At 41.3% G+C, this 10102-nt stretch overlaps 1 pseudogene; it reads left to right on the plus strand.

Moving 5' to 3' along the window:
* Window positions 1–595: 595 nt before the first annotated feature.
* LOC116912257 lies at window positions 596–1496 on the plus strand (annotated as a pseudogene).
* Window positions 1497–10102: the final 8606 nt, after the last annotated feature.

The following is a 10102-nucleotide window of genomic DNA, read 5'->3' on the forward strand; positions in this document are numbered from 1 at the left end:
ATTTTCAGCCAGGCCTTGTGTCACCCACTTAAAATCACTTGGCACTCGGGGCGAAAGCCAAAGTATCTAGAGTTTGAGATGAGTCTGGGCTACACAGCAAGTTCTAGGCCAACCTCAGCTACATAATTCACTTTGACTTTCTAACCCTTCCCTGAAAAATATTCCTTCTAAACTTCAAATGTCATTCATGCAAATGTAGCTATTTCACTGGCTCTGTAGAACTATTCAGAAGCTGCTATGCTGCCCAAGACAGAATGAAGCAAAGCACTGTGCTAGCAATCTTATCTCCCATTTGGCGTGATTTTACCTAAGCCTGTCCATTGCACTGTTCCCTGCTTCCTTTGACATAGGTTCTTCTCTTGCACTGGGCAGAGCATTCTTTAAAATGTCACTTTGATTTTTGTTGTGCCTACTGAAAGATGTGTGACATAGCTGTGGATTCAGAAGGGAATCCTTTTAATCTCCTCTTTCATGGCAACAGTCTCTCCTACATAGAGTACAAGAATATGCGTCCTGCACAGTGCCCTTATTCCCCACTGAGCTTAGAGGTGCAATCAGGAATGGTTTCAATTTTACTTTTAAGACAGTGTCTCGCTTCTTCTTCTTCGGGAAAACACCAAATGGCGGATGACGCCGGTGCAGCGGGAGGGCCCGGAGGACCCGGGGGCCCAGGATTAGGAGGTCGGCCGCGGCGGCTTCCGTGGAGGATTCGGCACCGCCTTAGGGGCCGCGGTCGTGGCCGAGGCTGTGGCCGTGGTCGAGGCCGCGGGGCTCGTGGAGGTAAAGCTGAAGACAAGGAGTGGATCCCCGTCACCAAGCTGGGCCGCCTGGTTAAGGACATGAAGATCAAGTCCTTGGAGGAGATCTACCTGCCCATTAAGGAGTCAGAGATTATTGACTTTTTCCTGGGTGCATCTCTAAAGGATGAAGTTCTGAAAATCATGCCAGTGCAGAAGCAGACTCGGGCTGGCCAGCGGACCAGGTTCAAGGCCTTTGTCGCTATTGGGGAATACAATGGCCACGTTGGTCTTGGTGTTAAGTGCTCCAAGGAGGTAGCCACTGCCATCCGAGGGGCCATCATCCTGGCCAAGCTTTCGATCGTCCCAGTGCGGAGAGGCTATTGGGGGAACAAGATTGGCAAACCCCACACTGCGCCATGCAAGGTGACAGGCCGCTGTGGCTCTGTGCTGGTGCGCCTCATCCCTGCCCCCAGAGGCACTGACATTGTCTCTGCTCCTGTGCCCAAGAAGCTACTGATGATGGCCGGTATAGATGACTGCTACACTTCAGCCAGGGGCTGCACTGCCACCCTGGGCAACTTTGCCAAGGCCACCTTTGATGCCATCTCCAAGACCTACAGCTACCTGACCCCTGACCTCTGGAAAGAGACTGTTTTCACCAAGTCTCCTTATCAGGAATTCACTGACCATCTTGTGAAAACCCACACCAGAGTCTCTGTTCAGAGGACCCAGGCTCCAGCTGTGGCTACCACATAAGGGTTTTTATACAAGAAAAATAAATGAATTAAGTCTGTTAAAAAAAAAAAAGACAGTGTCTCACATATATTCTTGACTGGCTAGCCTGCAACTTACCGTATAGACCAGCCTTCTATTTGACAGTGTGTCTAGAATGTAAAGTTGGAGAATCTTTATAACCAGGAAAAAGCATGAGGTGAATTGGTTAATAGTAGAAACTGGACTTTTTTTCCCTATAAGAAAAAAGTACAGTCTTAGCTTCATTTCCTAAGACTGTGACGTTATTTAAGAAATGACCACTGCAGAGGTCAGAGGTTAGGAAAATTCATCTTCGATTAGGTTTGATCTATATGGATATGTCTTAGGTAAAGAGAGAGCCACACATGTGAGGGCTCTTTCTCAAGCAAAATGATGAATGATATCTGACCATTGCCAAGAACTAGAATACAGTATGGAATGGATTCTCCCTCAGGGTATTCTGTAGGAGCCAAGTAACCCCACTACAATGGAGTTTGGATGCATCCCCTCCAGAACTGGGTGAGCATAAACATCTGTTTTTCTTTGCCACAGTTTATTTTGTCACAATAGCCTAGGAAACTAATACTGTGCTGTTCTGAAGAGGCATAGGTGAGGGAGACATTGAGGAGCTGGAAGTGTAGTCCCCTATTTCTTAGCTCAGCAGTTATCCTTGGCGTTGTCTACAACAAGATCTGATGGAGGTCTGGGTGGAGGGGTGGGGGCAGTGTGTCTTTTCATCCTTCTAGATTCTTCTCTGTTTAAAAGAAGGACCAGCCCTTCTTGGCTCACAGTTCTGTAGTCAGTGCATGTGTATTCTAATGGCAGCTTTGGCAGTATGGAACCATGACTTTGAGATGACAGGGTCATTTGTTTCCAGATAAGCTTCAAGATGGATACCCTGGATAATTTGTTTAAGGCATAAAGAAAAATCAATGCCTGTATCAGCATCAGATACCCATATCCTGGGCTGCTCTTGGGAAATCTCCTTTCATGAACTCTTTGGAGACCATCTATGTTTCATGACATCCAGTTTCACAGTTTTAGGTCTGATTTTGTCTGCTGTGGAAAACATTTGTTCATTGTATCAAAATCTCATGCACCTCCTAGGACTTGAGGGAACATGGAAAGTAAGTCCCTCTTAGGAAAACTGGGCTGCAGATTCTCAAGATTTGGATCTGTTTAAAAGGTAAGGAAACTCATATGACAGAGAAGGATAGCTTCATTGATTAATAATGGAGCACACAGAGGTGAGAAATATTAACTAGAAATGCTTCAACTTGTGATCACTGCTGTGTGAACTTGTATACCACCCCAATCCAACCCTCATTCCCCTGAACAAGCTCACTTGCCATTGAAGCTGTCCTCAACACCAGACCTCCCAATGACTCTATCCTCAGAGGTTAGGAGCTCTCCCTGGCTACAGAACACGGTCCCATGCTCTAACTTATTCATGGTCACTATATGTGGGTTACTCTGGTATTACTCTTTTGCTACAGACACAAACTATTTTGCCACAATTAATGTTTTGGTCAACAATGTGCAGACTTAAATCCCTGAATTATATGACTAGGCAAATAAAAGCAGACCACAGGATTTGGTCTGCTCAGGTTGGCTGTGACTCACCCTGTAAGGACAAGCCAGAAATCTTGCTGCTTTCCCAGTAAGTCTGGGGGAGTCATACTGTTATATTATGCTTTTTCTGTCCCTGTACACAGATGGAGTCAGTCTGTTGAATTTGTATAACACAGTGGGGCATTTCAACAGGTAGAAATTAGTCAAATTTCCACAAGGAAAGTCTTCACACTTCACTTAGAGACTCTGAAGTCCTGGTCATCATCACAGGAAAGGAACAAGTTGGGAGTGTAAGAGATTTACAGATTTTACAAAAGCTTCTCTCTCTCTCTCTCTCTCTCTCTCTCTCTCTCTCTCTCTCTCTCTCTCCCTCCCTCCCTCCCTTCTTCCTTCCCTCCCTCCCCCTCCCTCCCTCCCCTCTTCATCTCTCTTAAGGGGTCCAAAGCTGAAAAATAAAAAAAAATTATTGATTGTGTGAATAAATACATTTTCTTAAATGATTTAGAAAGCTCTGTTTATTCATTTACCGACAGTGTTTAGAATATATAGTAGCCAGCGTGTCTGCAGATATATTTATGTTGGACTGTTTGGCTTGGCTTCACCTCTGTAATAATTTATAACAGTTTCAATGTAAACCTACCACCGAACAGGTCAAAAAGGTCTTGGATTTTAAGCATGGTCCTCACAGATAACTCCCAGCACTGGTTCCCACCCAGATCCTGGCTTATCCCTCTCCGTCAGGATGTGGACATTTTTCACTTAGGAGAATGTAAAGGTGAAGGTTTTTAATTTGTTTTCTCACGTCAGAGCTTTGTTTTCTTTCTAAAACTCAGGCTATATTTACACCACAGAGATAAAGCCTCCAGGCATATTGAGTTACAATCACATCCTATCACAAATCTAGGTGGATGAACACAAAATGTTTCATGCTTATTGGTGTTGTGTTTATTATTGCCAGAAGCTAACAAAACAGGAAAGTGAGCCTAGTTTTTAATGCACTGCTGAGGAGATGCATTAAGATCTACCTTGTTATTTTCAACTTTTCTATATATTTTATTAGCTTTATATAGCTATGTTCTTCTCTAGATAAATTTTGACAGACTCTTAGTATCAAAATATCCTTGCAACTAAGAAATTTTAGTTTTGTAGTAGATAGCACATCTACCAAATGGTCACCCCTGAAAGCATACATACAAGTAACATTATACAGGTGGAACAAGTTATATTTAGAAATATATATGCACATACAGACACATGCATGCAATAATAGTTAAAAGAAAAAGAGGTCATAAATTTAAAAGATGGCAAGGAGGGGCTTAAGAGAAGGATTTTATAAAGGAGGAAAGGAAAGAGAGAAACATTGGAATTATAATCTTGTAAATACTTAGTTTAAGCTATATAATATGCCCACTAATTGGTGATGGTGGACACACACAAGTGTGTGTGTGTGTGTGTGTGTGCTTGTGTGTGTGTGTGTGTGCTTGTGTGTGTGTGTGTGTGTGTGTGTTCAAGAAAACAAGCCTCAACCTTTAAAACAGTCAAATGGAAAAGGGTTAATATTTTTAGGTAGATCAGATAAAGGACCACTTAGGTGTGAGCCAAGGCACACAGCACTATATTGAATAGATAATCCCTAGCAGAAGATGTTTTATGTGTTTCTTTCACCAGTGTGTTGACTAAGCTGTTTATCATGCTTTATTTCACTTCCAGTCCCCGCCTACATTCATTCATCTATTTAGTCAAAAAGTGCTTATAGAGTGCCCACATATTCTGGGTTATGACCTTCATCATCCGTCAGTGTTGCCTTTCCCCCAGTCAATTTTGTAAAAATGTATGCTATTACCTCATGGTGGCGTGAAGATCTGTGAGATTACTTACGCTGCTAGGAGGAGGCAGAGTCAAGCTTTGAATGATCACAGAGAACCACAGTTGGCCTGTTTGCGGAACAGTGCTGGGAGGGTGCACCCCTAAGTCTAGCATTAAGCAGATCAATGTACACGTACACATCATCCTGCTGCATCTCAATGACAAGTGACCTCAGATACAGGTGCTCCAATGTACCATTATATGTTGAGACCCCAGAATGTGTACTTGTAGTTTTGGCTTGGCAATGGGAGATTTTCCACTGAGGACAGAGCTTCAGAGGTTTATGGTTACTGACTCAAGAGTATACTCCTAAGAATCTAAATATTAAAAATAACATGTGACACAGCATTTCATAAGAATGCATTAAAAACAAAACATATTGATAATCTCATATGTCATGCTTTCCTAGTAACTATGATTAATATTGAGGAATAAGGAGAAAACATTCATTGCTTTATAAATCAGGTAACTTTTTGCTTTTGTTATATAACAAAATTCATGTCACTTTCCTGAAGCATAGCTCGTTCTTTCAGGAGACTAGGGTCAAGCTCCCAGGAACACACAGATGTGGGAGATAAACCAGTGACCCACTCCAGGATGCCTGCCCATTGCTATTCTCTGTCCTGACCAGCTATCAAAAGCCAGTTTTCTGCCTTTAGAAGGAAATTTTCTATCTGCATCAACATCAGGAAGTCATTAGTCATAGTCGGTATCTTCATCTGCAAGAAGGAGAGCATTTTTATTTAAACAGTCAGCATTTCTTCAGGAAACAGAACTATTAAGAATGATAGAGAACACGATCCTTATCATGGGAATTTAATCTTATAAATCATTATCTGGTTAAACACTTGATGTGGTTTTACATTGCTGCTATGTCTGAGGATAGGACTGGGGTCTGCAAGGAAGAGAGTTATGAAGGAAGAGCTACAGGTACAGTTTCTGCCCAATGAGGTAGCCATGACAACAGGTCAGGGATACTATACATATTTTGGGTACCCTGTACTCAACATCCAAGTATAGAAAAACTATGGTGTCAGCTTGACTTCTATCTACTTATTTAGTTCAAAATTCCTCACAGTCCACTTTAAAGCAGCCTTATCAACGAGATCCTGTGAGGCATAGCCCTGTCTTAGCTGGGTTGACACGGCAAAATTCTGCCACATGCTTACCTTATTTACTCATTGAGGCAGACACTTGTGGAGCAGAATTCTCTTTAGAGTATGGATGTTCAAGGAGCTGATGGTGGAAATGGCATATATTTGGGCAGTGGAATGTAAACAAGAACCACGATGCTAAATAACCTGTAAGTTTTTCTAAATGGGGCAAGTTCATATGGAACATGACGTGCATTCTGTGTCTCTTATGTCTGTTTGGGAGGCTGATGTAGTTTTCAACCTTCTCACGCTTTGGTATGGTAAGTCAAACAAACATATATTCACAAAATAGTTAGCAAGAAAAGCAAACAGATCCTTTGTCCTCAGGGAAATTATAGAGCTACTGAATCAACCAATTGATCATGAGTTGGTTAACTTCATGTTTGCAAAAATGTGGAACTTCTGTTTTGTTACGTCATTGCACTTTATTTCATCTAAAACAGAACCAAAGGCCATTGTCTTAGTTAGGATATGATTGCTGTGAAGAGACACCATGACCATTGCAACTATCTAAAGGAAAACATTTAATCGGGGCTGGCTTACAGTTTCACAGGTTTAGTTCATTATCTTCATGGCGGGAAGCATAGGCAGACATGATGCTGGAAAAGGAACTGAGAGTTCTACATGTTGATCCACAGGCAGAAGACGGAGACAGTGAGCCAGACTAGGTGTCGCTTGAGAACAGGAGACCTGAACGTCTGCTCAACAGTGACACACTTCCTCCAAAGACCACACCTACCCCAAGCAGCCCATACCTCCAGCTAGTGCCACTCCTATGGCCAAGATTTCAAACACATGAATCTGTGCGTCATAGCTATTCAAACCACCACCGCCTTTTATCTGCCCCTTAGCACAGACCTCACTGGCATATTACTGCAAGGAAGACACAAAACCATTGTGGGAAGTATGAGTTCGTAGAGAATATTTGCCATTTGCTGAACTCCGGGATGCTTTCTGCATGCAGCAAGTTTAGAAAGAGTTATCCTAAGTCTAGTGCTAGAAACACAAACAGCTTTTTGTAGTTCATTTAGACAATAATGCAGGTAGTGGAGATAAAGCTGTAACTCTCTGATAGGTTTTTTTTTTTTAAGAAAATTTTTACTTACTGAAATGAGGAAACTCAGGAATTTTAACACCATATTATTTAACTCTGATAATGTTTTCAGGTATTCTAGGTTTTAGGTTTGCACACCTCATAAAAGGATATGAGACCTGAGACAGCGTGCCCATATTATCTGGTCCACTCTTTAACCAAATCTCCAGACTTTTGTTGTTGTTTACTTGACATTTGTATTACACGAAATGACCCCTTCAATTAGATGGCCTTTCTGTGTTGGAGCATTTCACGGAGTAAATATAACACTGAGATATTTTAGATAGGCCTGGTATCTGGTTTTTCCACCCTTACCACATTATGTTCAGTTTACTTATTTCTTTAATCACTCATGGGCAGAGTAATAAGTATAGGTTTCCTTATTAGTTTTATAAACCTTCATATTAATAAAAAAGTTAAATGTATTTTGTTGATTGTTTTTAAGGTGGTAGCTTTGGTTTATGTGTGGTTTATTTGGTTATATATGTGATATGTAATATATGTGATAGATGTGATAGCTAACTCAATTTTCTGGCTTAAAGTAGTGGGGGACAGTAAGAGAAAGAGAAAGAGAGGAGATAAGAGGAGAGGAGAGAGATCTTGTATGCTTACAACCAAGAAAAATAATAGGAGAGTTTAGACCAAGAATGTGCTTATAGATTCTGGTTTCTAACTCTCAGGTGAACAAATGAGTTGCAGGGGGATTCATGTAGATGACAAAGTAAGTTATACGGAAATCAACCCACAAGGTGACTCCAAGGATTTCCCTCGTTGGTATTTATTCTGTACTGTTGTTCTCATCCAAAATTTGCTCGTGTTGATTTGTGTGGCCATCAGAGTGCAGTACTAGTAGTGCTATGCTACTTTCACGGCTAGTTTATAAAGGGTGGGGACCTCCATCTCTGGTGTGTGCCCTCTCTCTCATTACCTCCTCAGTTCATTTGACAGGGCAGGCATCCCTGCTGAATCCTTCTCCTCTTCTGGGAACAGCAATCATATTGGAGTAAAGTCTCACACTTATGTCGCTTTTGAATCTTAATCGTCTCCTTAATGATCATCTACGCCGGACTATGAAGAAGTCTGTCTATCATGTGTAGTGAAAGCAGCAGCACAAAGTGACAGAGGTGCTGCCGAGCTGGCATTGTTCTACAATCTATAGTAGACATCCTGAGTACATTTTATACTTAAGAGCTTTCTCTTCAACTGGCCACAGGTTGCTCTTGAGCATGCCTGCTGCTACCTGACACACAGTTCTGACTTCATCCAAATATCCACCCCACTCTGCAGGCAGCGTCTCTTCTTTGGCACTGGTCCTCACCACCCAAGGGTTGTCACTTCTTCCTGCATTCCCATTCAAACAGCACTCTGAAAAATCCTTTGAGGTCAGCAGTAGGGGATTCTTATCCTGAGCTGTGGTGCAGGACGGGTGAATGATTGATCTGTAATCTTCCCCCTAACCTGGGGAAGTACCAGGACTAAGATTTGGAACTTCTGTTCCTTTGACCTGTGCTATGGTTATCTTTTCTTTTCTTTTCTCTTTTCTTTTCTTTTCTTTTTTTTCTTTTCTTTCCTTTCATTTTTTCGTTCTTTTCTCTTCTTTTTATTTGTTTTTTTCGTTTTTTTTTCTTTCTTTTTTTTTCCTCTTTAGGTTTTTCTTATTCTGGTTATGGGAGACCAGACTCACAAGGAAAAGTGGTAGCAGGGCCACTGAAAGATGAGCAAATTGAGCTGTTTAGGATGTGTGCATCCTAATATCTGAAAATATTTTTCTAACATTTTAGGTTTGGCATAGCAAATTATGCCAACATTCCTTTCCTTTCCTTTTTAAACCCACATGTATTCTTAGGGAAATGAAGCTCATATGTTTCTGATTCATTTACTGTATAACCCATCAAAATATTGTTTTATAACAGTTCTTGGCAGGCTATGAAACCTGTTCAAATACAGACTCCCCACCTCTTGCTACCACGGAAGCTGTGCTTAACTAAAAGCATAGTACAAATTAGCTAGAAAGCATTTTTCAAGTGTGTTTCCCACAAACACTGAAGATTTAGTTGAGTTCTCTGTGATCTTTATAAGTTAAAAAAAATCCTCTGACTATAGAGTATGTATGTGTGGGATGCATTAAAATCTAGAGTTACATAGATGTAGTCCAGTTGGCTCTGGGCTTCAGATACCTGCAAGTAATGGAGCTAGACAGAAATGATAGGCAGATCAGAACATTACTAATAGTGTTGCTGGGCTTGCTCAGACCTTTATAAATACTACCTCACAGGATCTTCTTGTGTATAATATGTCTTGCCATCATTACATCACATAGAGAACAACAAGAAAATAGGGTCTCTGCTAAGTCAAGTCATACTTTTGGTGCCCATGGATCCAAGACAAAGTAGGGCAGATAGATTACCGAATCCAATCTCCTAAACTGTGTATGGATTTGGAAATGGAGATCCAGATGAGCTGGGAAACAAGTCTGACTTGCTGGATGGAGAGGTGGAAATTCAGTGACTTTCATGTTCATTAATTGCATATAATTTATTTCTCTTTAAACTTTAATTCTGACCACAAGCTTATTTCCTCTGGGCATGTTGCTTACATTTGGGGCAAGATTTTGGCCAAGGTTTTGAATGAGCAATACAAAATTCTGTTCGTGCCACATGGGTGGTTTCCTTGAGCTGTTGTCATGCTCGCCATCATGCGAGTGGCTGCCCCTTCTCAAATAGTGGGACTCTCTTAGAAAAACTATCATACCCACTCTTTATTAGATGGCTGCACTGTGTTTTCTCTAAGTTAATTTTAGTGTGAAAATATTTGTATTTTTATGCATAATACAAGAGCTACTGTGGCTAACTTAAATGGTTCTTAAAGTTTGTCTATGTTTTTAGTTGTTGTTAATGATGGTGTTGCTGCTGTTGGTGGTGGTG

This window comes from Rattus rattus, chromosome 11 (assembly GCF_011064425.1).
Source record: "Rattus rattus isolate New Zealand chromosome 11, Rrattus_CSIRO_v1, whole genome shotgun sequence".
Taxonomy (NCBI): domain Eukaryota; kingdom Metazoa; phylum Chordata; class Mammalia; order Rodentia; family Muridae; genus Rattus; species Rattus rattus.